Genomic DNA, 15,434 nt, shown 5'->3' with positions numbered 1-15,434 from the left:
ACACACCTCTATAATACTCGTATTATTTAATAACGGTTTTATTATTTGCGTAGGGTGTAACAACTAACAACCAGGGCGTGTTTTAGCGGAGGTGGCACATATCCCCTTGAAATTATTTTCTTTAATTCCGTGTTTAGTGCTTGAGATCTGTGAGCTATAATATTATTATACTGGTTACATGCAACGACGACGTCGTCGTATTTCTTAGTTTTTTTTAACCGCGTTTATTAGATTCTGAGTGGAGCGATTAATGTATTCATTTTACAATGATGTGTGTTTTTTTTAATTTATTTTTTTTTTATCTGTCATCACAGTTTGGGGCTGTAAAGGTGCTCCGATTTTCTTCAACAGCAACTCTTATGGTAGGAAAGTGAATCTAGTTAATGCATTCAGCAGATCAAAATTTGAAATTTCCAATAGTTTTCAAGAGCGACCTGAAAAACAAATAAAAAATTAAAGAAAAACGGAAATTTTTATGCAAAACCAGTTTCCCAAAAAACCAATTTTAGATTTGTGTAACTCTACAACAAATGACCACAGATACATGAAGTTTTTCCTGAATGTTTTTGTTAGCATTTTCTATACACTATACAATTTTCAAAATGTGTTGAACTATTTATATGCATATAAAATTGTCGATTACTATTTGTTTTTTTTAAACTACTGTCAATAAAATATTTTTTGCTAGATCAAAAATCTTGAAAATGTAATACAAGGTTCCTCGAAAGTTGTTGTTAGTAGAAATTAAAAAATAAGTTGAGCGTAAATCTACAATAATTTTTTATAAGTGTTTGAATTTAGAATTTTGACAAAATTCATAAAAATTTCGAAAATCAGCAAATTATTTCGAGTCAGAAATACATAAAAAAATTGCTTTTTATATCTAAGATTTAAAAATTTAATAAAAGATTCCTCATAAGTAGGGCTTGGATTTAAAAGTAATTTCAAAAAATTCATTTACAACCTGAAAATTCTAAAAAGTTCCTTAAAACAATAAAAAAAATGCGTTGTTTATTAAATAAATTCAATTTATTATTAAAAAATGATTAAAAAATTAAATTACACTGCACAAGAGCTTCACACGAAGTCGGTCCAAATATGGCATCTATACTTTAGGCATTTTAATTTTAATCTTTGTTTCGTTAATACAAATATAAAATTAAAATTAAATAATATACGTAAAATATGTAATATGTGAAATACTCTGCCGGACCTTAGTCGTAATACGCAACACGACTAAATCTCTCGAAAATCAGCCACACGCACCGCCGGTATAATATATGTATTATCTCTCGATAAAAAAATACTCTTATAAAGTTTTTAATCTTATGCAATAAAATCGACTAATTGGATGGTTTGACATAAAAATAAATGTTGGCCTAGTCTACTTTAAAACCAGATTACCTGATGTTAATTCTAAAATCAAAATAGTTTATATTACTTAGTTCTATATTACTGTGTAGTACTTATACTTCAATGAGGTCAATGTTTTAGTCATAATGCGAGAAATAAGAAAAAAAGTCAAAAAAAAATTGTTGTGGTTAGAACACGGAGTACTAGAAACATATTTGATGCTTAGAAAGCATCGCGTAAGACATTCTAACAAAAAAAAATGCAAAAGCATTGAAATCCGACCCCTAATAACAAGTAATAACAGTATAAAATATCCTAGACTGACATACCGTCTACGCTTAGAATCACTTTTTGTATACAATGATATCATATCATTGAGTTCAAATATAATACCATCCATAACAGCGACCTTCTAGACACCTAATGTACAGCAGAGCGACATCCAATTACCCGCTTTTTTTCTGAATTTTGAGAGTAATAAAAAAACTGTAATAGGTACATTGGAGATTGTGGGCATATATCAATCATAATATTGATAAGAACCTTAGAACTTGTGATACTTGAAGTATTTAAGCTACGTGTGTGTAGAAAAAATGTAAACACATATTGCGTTTATAATCGGTTTAGTTTTACTCGGTGAATCGTTTTCCATAAAATATAATAATATGCAACAATCTCCCATTGTTCTAAATCTAAAGTCCACTCCACGTCTACAGTACAAATTTTGTGAGTAAAATAAGACGGTTAATAATTATAAAAAAAAAATATTCGCCAGAAATGTTATTTACAAATAAAAACAACAAAAGCAATTGCAGTGAAAAATTCTATTTCATAAATAATTAATGTTTTATTCTTATTATTTACTTATTAATAATGAACACGAAATTGTGTTTTTCGAAATGAGAACTTTTGTTTACGTGTACAAAAACACATTGTTTACCGCCTGATCATAAAACACGCACAGTAGCATTACGGATGGACTGTGTAGAAGAAGTACCTACCCACTATAATACCTAGCTACCTACCATTAATATGCTAGCAGTAAAATATTAAAAGTAATTTCCTAGACGGGAAAGAAATAACATATAATACCAAGTACTCTTCACCTCTATAATGTATATTATAATTTAATATTATTTGCTTTACATTCATTGATCGGTTAGTCTTGGAAATTGTTTTTACAACATAGGTAATAATTAATAATTAATAATAATTCAATGTAAAACCGTTCGGGTTGACCGTTGTTTTCATTTAGTGTGTGTTATCCAGCTAAATACTTCCATACAGCCCTCTGCAGCTAATACACATAGGTCATAAGCAAATCTCACATTTTAGTCATGTTGATGGAAAGCTGTATGTATTTCAGTATTTGGGTGTTCTGAATCATATTTAATAGAGAGATGAAAAAACTTCAAGCCGAAATTACTGCCTTACACGTTCAACGATTATCCTTGAAATCCTCAAAAACATACAACAGTGCGACGTTTCTTAAAATTATATATTTTTCTAAAACATTCAAATACTTTTATTACCATACATCCATACAGTGTAAAGTTTATACCAGTAATGACTAAACATTCGATCTTGAACGATTTCAAAGTCGATTCCCTTTATTAGAACATTTAGAACAATTATTATTGTAATGCAGTAGACACAGTTACATGCATATTTTGAACTGTCCTAATAGTGTGAAGTACTGAATTCTCATTGAAAATTATTGAAGCTGAATATACCGAGCTATACATATTCTGATAATAATTTAGAACAGAATCGTGGTTTAGAAGTCAGCGACTATTTACCTCAATGTAATCATACGAAATGACGCCAACAGTATGATGTTAATTTATTTTTAAATTATTTAGAAGTTTGAAGTGAAACAAATTTAAGTAAATACTTAATATTATTAAGCCAATTTATTATTAAAATATAAGGTGCTAGTGTAACGTGTATATAGGTATTTTAAATTTTAAAAATGAAGCTATAATTTAACAGACCTTTGAATATTATTTACATTCAAGGTTACGTCATTCATTATTTGAATTTTAAAATTATAATATTTCTGGAAAAATATTATCTTAGAAATGTCTGAAATTTGAATGGAATATCCTAGTTTATCTTCTGGTTAGTACGCAATGTGTATCAGAATATTGTTTTTCCCAGTTGTTACAAAATTATATCCAAATTCATTAATAAATTTTAAAAATAATTTGAATTGTATACAAACTAAGAAGTAATTATTTTGAGGTTAAAAATGATTGTGATATTATTATATTTGTGTTCTATTTTTTTTATAATTCGTATTATTCACCCCTTCCTAACTTATGAGATATATTTTTAGATAATCTTTTTACTTTAATAATGACTATTGAGTGTTATTTTACAAAAATCCAATTCTCAAAAGTCCAACATTTACGGTTTATTTTAAAAACCTAATGGGAACCAATTCCGGGATGTGCTCGTAGTTCATGAATATCGGGAACCAATTATTAGGATTTATATACATTTTTAGATATGTGGGAACCAATTTGGGAACGCATTCGATATTTATAACATTTTACGTCGTAACTATTCGAAAGACTGTGCCGCAGAGCCACAAGGTATCTAATAATAATGATATAAATAGTAAATACTATAATACCTACAGTATAATACGAGACTTACGTGACGTGATTAGATTTCAATTAGCCCTACAGCGCTACAGCGGGTCATTACATCAATTTCGTCGGTTGAGCCGACGACATACTTCGGGCGGATTCCCGTGTTCGTAATGGACGTATTGTGTGAACGTGACGATTGTAGGCCCTTGTGGTGAAGGGATTGGCATGGAGGTCGTATTTCGTGTGTTCTGTCCGACTAATGGAAACCGACGGGTAAGATTTAAAAATTCGAAGGACCGCAGAGTACGGCACTAATACCTACATTATTAACTGTTAAGATATAGGTCACATATTCAATCAAGGGGAGGATCAATCTGAGATCTACAGCAGGTGTTCCATGGCATACCCGGATTCAATCGATTTTCACCATTTTCTATTGTTCCCATAATTTTTTTTTATGAAAAAATGTACGTAGATTCCACCACGGAAGGCAGAAATCGATGATTCCACCATTTTGAAAAGTTGTTAGTAGTAGTTATTGCAACTCGAGGTTGAGCTTCTGTTTTTCATACCAAAAACATAGACAAGTCAAATTATAGGATCGCTTTGGAAAAATAACAACTTCTTGAATAAAAATTACAAATTCTTATTTATTCTTTCGTTTGAAAATCAATATTGACACATGTCACTATTAATAATGCTATGATGTACGGTTTTATTAAATTAGTTACATAAATAACATTTTTCAAATCAACTCCAAAGAAAATTGAGTGATTTAACAGAATGACCTTCAAAAATAATGAACTGGGGAATATATACATATTTTAAACTATATATTAATATCCAATATTCATATTATATAAAATAATACCTAGTTAATAGTTTTTAAAACTGAATATTTTTCAAAATGGTGAATGTAATAATTTATATAAATTGTCTTTATTAGTAGTACCTATTAGTTGTATTATTAATAATTAATTTATATTTAGTTTTATTTTGTGTGATCCTGATTACTGGTCACCTACTACCTAGTGACAGGTAAAATTGGTAGGTAGCAGAATGGGTAGGTAGTTTTAAAATAATTACAATTTGCAGGTTCTTATTATACCAGCAGAATCTAAGCAAAATTAGTGGAATTGATACTACCCAGTCATTGAAGTTTATGAATTTCAACTATAGAGACGATCCTTATACACTTTAGCCATTGTAGATAAATCATGGAATATTTTTGCCCAACATTGTAATATTATTATTTTAGTGTGTCGTATAAGAATTAGATAATAAACAAAACTTTATGACCCGAATATAGATCTATCCTGGCTGTGTAGTCTTCTTGTTTAATGTAATGGTTCCCACTACAGGTTCGTATACTCATACCTATTCTACAACCGAGTACGGAATTTTTTTATAGAATTTTTATGTGATTTTTTAACCATGACAGGATTTTATTTTTCATTAAAACTGCTTTTGTCGATTTTATGAAATTCTTTAATGGCGAATCGGCGAGCGAAGTGATCGGCTTTGTTTGATACGCGGAACTTCGATTAACCTGCGCAACGTGTCTGCGAGGTCTTATTTTCATACTTTCCCAGTAACCGGGTAACTTTTAAGCTGCCAATCCACTGCCTTTGTAGCAGGTCACGATATTATAAACGAAGTTCAATTAAAATCGTGGAATTCAAAAATAATAATAATAATATTATATATTATTATATAACGTACCTACACACTATAACAATAACTGTTTTTACGATTTTCTCTAGAACGACGTCTTTGTCTCGGGTACTTTTGTGAAATCGCACAATATAACTTTAGTCCGCGTTATTGTATCTTAAAATATAATATAACTTATAAGTGTACGAGAAAAAAACAAAATATACCACTGCAACGAACCCACAATATCGAATTATTGCTGGGCGCGCGTCGTTCAAACTTCTTTAATATATATTATATATAATTTATTATTATATATACGTTATATTGTTTTGTTTTAGGCGATTGAACAAAATACATTAAATCGGTCTCCCGTGCCGCCAGACTGAACTCCGCCAACGCAAACGACCACAACTGTTATTATATCGGGCGATATCGCTTTTAAAAAAAAAAACCAAACATATATATAGTAGGTATATACTCTAAACGTCATAAAAGCACAACATAATGTTATATATATATTTATTTATTGTGTATGCGTGTAACCACCACTGTCCGCCGCGTCCGGTTCCCGTTTCCCGGGAGTGAACGTCCAGACCAAAATCGGTTACACGCGCGGATAACGGCGTCCGAGGATCTACGAACAGGATTTTCCAATCCGGAAATCGAACCTCCCCAACCCCCTCTTGGACGGCCCCGACGAGTTATACGTTTCATATAATATGATATAATATTATGCGTCGCGCGCCGGTCGTGTGCTGGCGAGATTTCTCGTCGTGACCACCGCCGTCGACTCTATACCGTTTATCCATTATTCAAACGACTTAAATGAAGATGCGTATCGCGCCGATGAGGGGATTATACCCGTTCACACCCCTTTTGCTTTATTTCCGTTCCCGTGCAGCTCACGTCCGCGGACCGGGTTTCTAATCCGTTTCCAAACAACTTGATTTCCGGTTTCCGGTCTCCTCGGCAGGCGGCGGTGTAGTTGCAGTGGAGACCGCCTCTGTATCGAAAGGCCGGCCCGTCATCGGCGGGTGCAGTGGCAATGTAATAATAAGTTTATGTGTACACGCGTGTGCGCGTGGACAACTTACTGTGCACAGTGACAGGCGTATCAGATATTGACTCAAAATTTGAAAAAAAAACAACGTAAAACTCGATTACTCGGCTTAACCCCTTTCTATAAAATCTGCCACCCACATCCCTCCACTCTTGAGCTTCGAGCCCTGCGCGTGACTCTATAAATGTATAGCATAAAGCAAGGAGGTAGTGTGGCGCGCCATCATTCGGACGTCGGGTGTATATGTATATATAGAGCTTTAAAACCGGTGATTGCGTTGGACAAAAAAATTGTCCCTGCAAATCGCATACCTACCTACCTATAGTTATAATAATATGTAGGTACCTCTGTGTGCAGTACATATACGAATATTTATGCACGTTTGCCAACGAGATACATAATAAACGGGACGGACGTCGGGCACTTCCGGATCCGGGGATCGACTGAAACGATTGCTTTCTCGTATACACGTATATATAATCGCGCGTCCCCATACATTATTTATGTCAAACATGTACATACGCATACACATGTCTATATATACCAGGTATATTTACGCCGCCCGGTAAGTATGTATTTTCATTTATCCCCAGTTAAATACACGACCAGAATGCCGACAGGTCGTGTATTAATATCGTGTATGTGAAATTATGTATACTACAGCTAGAGTGATTCGCCAAGCGTGCTTCACATCCTGAATTTTCTTCTGCAATAATGTGGTTATTCGAAATCTGATTTTTGAAATTATTAAACATGCATAAAGACGATAATTTTAAATTCTTGAGATTTTGTTGTACTACTTGACGAGTGTCCTGTGGAAATGAAAGTTTCAAATATGACACACCACTTCTTAAGCAGTCAATTATTTATAGGATAATTGTCTTGTAAATGTTGAAGTATTGGAATCAAAAACGAACATATAGTTTTTGAGAGTATGGACTATGAATAATATAGTAGTGAGTATGGGCTTTGAAGATATGAGGCTATGGAAATTTAAAAGTTTCAGTAATTTATATTATTAATCTATCAGTATTTAGAATTTATAAAAATTGCATAATCAATACTAGATCCGATATTAAATATATAATTATATTGTAATATACAAAATTTGATGTGTATGTAAAACCATTTTTAAGGACTTAATCATTAACATAAACATATTTTTTATAACTATTTAACTACTCTTACGAATTTTGAATTAGGTACAAAAAATATATAATTAAATAAATAATCAATAAATAATTTACAGTAAAAAAGGTAGTTCTAATTTGGAAAAATAAAAGTTTGTATCACCACAATATACTCCTTAAGTAGTACGAAAATACCAATGAACTTGAAAATATGGAACTAGATAAAATCAAAACAGATATGGTAATTGGTGTGATCTGACCAATGAAGGTGCAAACCAACATTGGGTTACGGCATTTTATAAAATCAAAAAATCATGATTTGAATTAATTCATATTTAAATTTTAAAAAAATAGGTGTGAGCATGCTAGGTGAATCTCCCCGTATACCTAATACGGGAATGGCTTCGGATGTATTTCAGGAATAAAATTTAAAATAGGTTAACTAAAATACGCGTGCTCTAAAAATGTGTACTGAACAAACGGGAGTCGTATTGAGGACTCGTGTGTAATGAGTAATGACCGTGACTGTGAATTTAATATACTAAAATTACATGAAATATGAGCTCACTTATAAATAAATGTCATGTAGTTATTTAGTTTTGTTTTACGTATGTACAGATAGGATTTATCTACGGCATGTGGCATGCGTTTCGTGTTGAATTATTTGCCTATAACTTATAAGGTACCAACAACTGAAATATAATATTTTATTAAAAGTTATAAAAATTGACTCTTATCGAAGTTGTATTTTTTGTAACAGTTTTTCCCCTGCAAATTCGATTACACCGTAAGACTGCAAATGAATCGGTAACCCAGAAAAATATTTCTTATTCTACGACGTCGTCCGCATGCGAATCCTGCAGTATAAACTTAAATGGCAATCCACGTACGATTGGAAGGGCAACTAACTGATGTTTATAATTTAAAGTTTAAATGTGAAAAGTGGAGTGGTATACCAGTAATAATAGTCAATTCCCAATAATGGGTGTGTATACAAAAAAAGTCCTATACACATACCCCAACCACTTACCCAAAAGTTAAATGATTAAAATCAGTAACCTGCGAAGTAGTTTGTACAATACCAGTAATATAATACAAGTACGTACCTAATATACCTACCTATATCAAAGAAAACGTGCGATGCGCATATGTTGTTCGATTAAGAAATTCAAAAGAAAATATTTCGATTGTAAAATTAAACCAACCTTATTTTTTGAGGACGCCAAGCGATCGATCGATGGTTGGTTATTTTGTTACTATTATAGCAGTATGTAAGTATTCGAACAATAAATTGCACTATACTCTATAACTTTAATGTTTCCCATTATTGTTTACCTGAATGCAATATAATATAATATTAAGTAACAACCAACTACTGAAATATGTCCAAAAACGTTGGTACCTACGTTATTGTTATATACTTGTTGTATACCCGCTTAAAATTAATGAATCGCTTTATATGTATCATCAATGTTTATCGACTTCCGCGACTTTAACATAATATATACGCGTAAACCGCCGGCGTAGGGATCGCCGGAAATTACTTTTAAGTTTACTCCAGTGTAAACAAATTTAAAAAAAAAAAACAATACATGTGCTGTTTCCCTTATTCTGTAACGCCTTATATCCCGTTAACGAACAAATGTTTCAGTCGTATAATTAAAGACGTTATTATAGTGGAAGAACAGCAACACTCTGGACACACACTCGCAATACACGACGTCAAGTCGTGGGCATATGTTTTTCTATAATATATTATATTTAGTACAAAGAGCAATCAATCGAATATCAATTAAAAACGCAAGACTGTGTACAAATCGGTATACGGCCGGGGAAAACGGCCGTAGACAATCCATTACCGTTGTACTCTCGAGTCGTTCCCGGGTTACAACCACGTAAAAAAAAAATATATATATATATAAAACACCCCCCTCCCACCCTTCGACCACCTTGGAGCGGTGACAAGTAATGAAGTACTTTCTCCAAAGTTTTATTGTCCGTGAAAGCCCGTCTCCCAGAACGGTATATGTACGCCCTGCGTATATGGGCCTCAGCGTGGCTGTGTATAAAGGAAATAAATTTGTTCCGTGTACACGGCTTTCAATTAATAAAATGAGTGTTCTCCAGCCCCACCCAACCACGGGTGTGTCCCTCCCCGTCGCAGCCTCTCTGTAGGAAAACATCGCTAACGCATGTGCACCCCATATTTTTTTTTTATGTTCTAGGTTTTTGTTTTTTCCCACTTTTATTTATACTTTTTCCACCGCAATTCGAAACGATTCTTTTTGTTTCCATTCAACCCTTTGAGTGTCGGTTACACTCGATTCCAAAAACAAACGCAAAGTCGCGGCGCGCGACATTCAGAAAAACGCACATAATATAATACTTCACGGTAATTGAAAACTACGCGCCTCCACAAAAGTTTCATTTATCAACTACAATACCAAAGTATTACGAAAGTCTGCGCAGCGTGTGCCGCACTACATTATAATATTACATTTTGTGCGTCTAAAACTTCAAGTCGTACTTATATAATATGCCTACCGGCATGATTCCTTTTATCGCGAAAAATTACGTCTCTCGCACAAACTAGGTAGGTATACCTATATCATATATAATAGTGGGTATACATTACACAGACATTCAAAACTGTTATCAATCAAACGCTAAACAATACTATATTATTCACACCCCGTCAAAATCTAAACCGTTCCCCGATCGCCTCGGTTAAGTCGACAACGATTCAATAATATAATATGCTATAATGTTCCGTTCGCGTGACTTATTGTTTTCTCACAACTATGTTGGTACGGTTTATCGTCAAAGGTATTCTCTGCTACGCCATTTATGCGTCATAATTGTACGATATTATGAGTACACGATGTCGCGATGAATTAAATCCTGAGAGATGTGGACAAAAAATGAACAAATCCCTCGGGTATTGCAGTCAGACGATTTATTTTTGCTGACTGCAGTTGTTCTATTATAATACGTGTTGTAGTGGATAAGATTTCGCTAATCAACTAAAATAATATAATATATATTTGAATACCCTATATTATATTGACGGCAAATTGTATGTTTCATATTATATAGAACAGAAACATCCCGATTGTCGGTGGTGCTACAACAGGATACTGCCATACGGTACCGCGATGTGTAGTTAATCTATATAATTGTATACAGGGTGATTCAGCGCAAGTATCATGCTCACCCCTATTTTAATGTACATGATGTTTAATAACTGAGAAACAACAGGTTCATTGGATTTCAGTTTGTATACAAAAACATTTAAAAAATAAATAAATAAGCAATCATTATCTGTTCAACAATTTAAAATATAAAAAAATTTGTTTCGTCACAGGACATCCCTCAACTTTCGTAAAGAAAAATGTAAGAATTTTAAAATATTATCTGCAGTGTACCTATACTTAAAAATTCCAAATTCAGAATTTTGAAATGATGATCAAATGATGTTTATTGAATAGCTCTCTATATTGACTAGAATTCCTTGAGAAAAAATTGTTTGTAAGCATAGACGAAACTAACTAATAAAAAAATATAAAACGAATAGGTAATACACACTCATATTTATACGCAACTTACCTATAAGTTGTAAACACATAATTATGAATGTGTTAAAGGGGGGGGGGGGGACAATTTATTAAGATTATCACGACATTAAAATAAACTTAGAAGAAACAATCAATACAATATACTATAATACTGGTAATGTATTTTATGGTATTAAAAATATCAATTTTCACGTTTTTACAAATTGGTATTATTGATTTAAAATTTCAAATAAACAGTACTAGTTTTGGTGTATCTAAACTAAAATAAAAATCAAGTTGTGCATTCAGAATATTATTTTATAAGTATTCACAGCGTGTTTTTGTGTTAAAATGACAATCACCAATTTCGAATGTATAAAAAAACATTTTAATTCCATATTTATCGACTTAAAAATTATGATAACTCAACAAACTGCATAAAAAGTTTAAATCGGTTAAAAAATAGGACATAATATTGCGTTTTTATTTATAAAACTTAAGTACAATATTTTTGATTAATATAAAATAAAGTTTCATTTTAAATAAAGTTTTATAAATTGCATTAGAATACGATGAAATGTACGATAGCTAGAATAATTTTCAAAAATAATTATTTTCAATCCCACTAATGCAACTACTCGCCCTGAATACCTACCATATTTTATATTAATATATGCGAGTATGATTGACATTTAATTTATATTATCACGTTATGAGCTTAACGAAATAAACGACCAAAGTTCAAATAAGCAAATAAATTATGAAATAATAACCTTATTTAATTGATTGCAGTTTTGATATTGAATTAATATTGTGTCATTATTTTTTAGTGTATTTTTTACGTATTGTTTTAGCTAATATAACACTCTATCGTATGAAAGTATACCTATTGCCAGTAGTTACAATAATAGTATTTGAACCACCTACTTGAGATACGACGTAAGTCAATAAAAGGTAATTCAGAGAAAACAAGAAAAACTGTTTTTACGCTACCAGTGATACATGGTTATTTCTCTTTCAAACTGATCATTTACAGTGATAAATTAAATTTTTTTTTCAAATGTTCACACATGATTCATCTATCATTTGATAACACGTTCCACTCAATATTTCAATTTGCGATAGTATGTAACAACGTCGTTTCACAAATAGCTGTAGTAAATTTATAATTATTATTCAGGAACGTAAAAAATATGTAATCACAACTAGATTTTAGCACCCGCCTGTATTGTTTCATAAAATAAAAAAGAGTACCTAATCGTAAGTGAAATTGTAAAATAAAAATTTTTTTTCCTACGTCTTCTGTAAGACGTGTTAAGCTTGTCACGATTAGAAATACGAAAGAATAAAACAATTAATTCTGTACTCAGTATCAAAATAGTACTGGATATCAATTAGGTCAATCCGTTAATAAAAAAAAAATGCATTCGGTTTTCCCTTGCGGTCGATGAGTGGTAACCGCGCTACATGGGTTTGGTACACAATTGTATTCGTCTGTTATATACCTCGGCATTCCGTACGTCGCGTACCTATATACCTACGACGCCAATATATTATATATATATATGTATATACTAAAATATGTTTACCCATAATCCGGTCTAAAACTCTAAACCAGAATGCTGTTATCTTTTATGCGACCGCGGTTTCAATATTATGATCCATTACCGACATTACGGTAGGTAAGTATCGACGTAATAATATAATATTATTACTCGTGTTATTAGACTATTTTTCATACAAAAACTTGTACTATAAATATCGATCACGCACACGGGCTTACGATAATAATACATAATATACGAGACGTAAGTATAATAATAATAATAATAATAATAATAATAATAATACTAGTAATATGTTAAACAACTTTACAGTCGTCTGCCTGCACGGTTGTTGCAGGTCGCTGCAGCGGCGCAAACAAAACGTTCAGCCATATTATTATTCCCCCGCCCTGCATAATTAATAATATGGTCTCTCAACCCTTACGCGAGCTCGCACCCCGTCCAACCACCCGTTTTGAATTAACGTAGCACCGCTCTGATTATTGTAAATTTGTAACACAACAACGGCAGCAAAAATAATATTATTTAAGAACGACAATAATGTACGAGTCGGAGATGGAAAGACAGCGACAAATGTATAGGCATAATATTATATTATTTTTTTTTTTGTTATCTAATCTACATAGATTGAAAGCTTTTTTTGAAAGTCCTATTGTTAGACTTCAGCGTATACAGGTAAGTACAAACTTACGGCGATATGATGTTATTACTTATTATTATTGTATGACAGGGGTCAGAAGTACAAATACCGTGTAAGAGCTTATATTTACGTTTCATGGTTAGAAAAATGAGTGGACTCTTTTTTTATACGCAATTATAATATTGTGTTTTTTGAAAAATATAAAAATAAAACAATCGATAAACGGTTTACTGTGGCGTAAACGAATGTAAAACGAAAAAGTCAATCGTATGTAATAGCCTACGTATATTATAAGGCAAAATATATTATCTTAAATTCGTTGTCGGGAATTTTACTGAAATATGAACAACCACTAGAGTAGGTATACTAAAATAAAAAATATACATTCAATAAAGTTCACAGTAGAAATGTACATAATAAACATGCGCAGTTTTTACTTCAACGAATCATCGTGATTCGTCGAATAATTCAAATTAATTTCTAACAAATTTTGATTTCTGGTTAAGTATTTTTTGTTTAAATCTCAGCCATTCCGTGGACCTTTGAGTAACCATCTGCGGACCCCAACCATGGGCTACCGGGGAAGAACCCATACCCTACAGGATACTAGTAAAAACTCAATGTGAATATACATACAGGCTACAACCTACTCAACACAAAAGTATAACCACAGGCGTAACTACTTGTAAATGAAACGCACAGTGTTATATGTGGTGTGAAATATAATGATATTCAAAATAATACGAAATATATTCCATCAGTAATCTATGCTGTTAATTGACAGAATTTTTTTTTATTCTAAATAAATGTTTTGCAGTATCGCCACTACCACGAATTAATAATTAAATACGTTCTTAACGTAAAAGCTACAGAAAATAAATTGTTTATTTTTTTTGATACGAGGCCTACTAAAATACAAAAAAAAGGAAAATCTGTAAACTAATATTACTCTAACCTTGCTATATAATTTAAATGACTCGTACAATATCGTTATATATGTATTACAAAACAAAATAATAATATTTAGATGGTAAGTTATAAATATTATATTATTTTCTGATTAAAAAGGTTATCATTTGTGTAACGCTACGATACATTTTCTTTTTGAATTGTATCATAATACATTCATTCCATTATTATTATTATTATTATTAGATATTATTATTTATCAGTCGGTGGTCAAATGTCGTAAATGCACTCTGACCGTTTTGAGACCGCAATGAAAGCATTAATATTTTAGAGTAATATCTTATTCGTTATTTATATTTTTGGGCCACTGTCCATCCCAATTATTTTCTAATAAGCTTACGATTCACGCTATCCCGACAAAGGATTAATTGCTTCTCTCATAGTTATATATTTATAAGCTGTATGCAGTATACATAATATAAAGGACGTCCCGTGAGACTTACTAATTCAAAGTGAAGTGGCAGTATAGATTCCATTATTCCTCCAGTCACCATTTCGTATTGGTAAATTTTCACAGGAAAACCTGTATATTTACATTGTTTACAGATAATAAAAACCTTTTGTGCTACGTATACAACACATCATTTGTCTTCCCTCAACTATCTTCGAAACCATTTATTCATTTTATTTGTAATGTTTGAATAATGGCGTATCAGACATATTTTATTAACATTTTATTTATTGACGTTTTGATCGTAAAAACAATTTAAATTTGAGTATTATCAAGGAATAGTCAAAATATAGTGTTATTCAACTTTAAGTCCATAAATTAATGATTAAAAATAAAAAGTTAGTAGTTTTATTAAATTCTGTCTGCTTTAGAAAAGTACAGTTTAGACCTTTATAACTTCATTAAGTTAAAACCAGACTGTTGTTTAGTAATAGTCAACCAAGAAAATGTAGTTTCCCG

The sequence above is a fragment of the Myzus persicae genome, unplaced genomic scaffold (genome assembly GCF_001856785.1).
Source record: "Myzus persicae strain clone G006 unplaced genomic scaffold, MPER_G0061.0, whole genome shotgun sequence".
Taxonomy (NCBI): Eukaryota; Metazoa; Arthropoda; class Insecta; order Hemiptera; family Aphididae; genus Myzus; species Myzus persicae.
Note: the sequence above shows the minus strand (reverse complement) of the source record.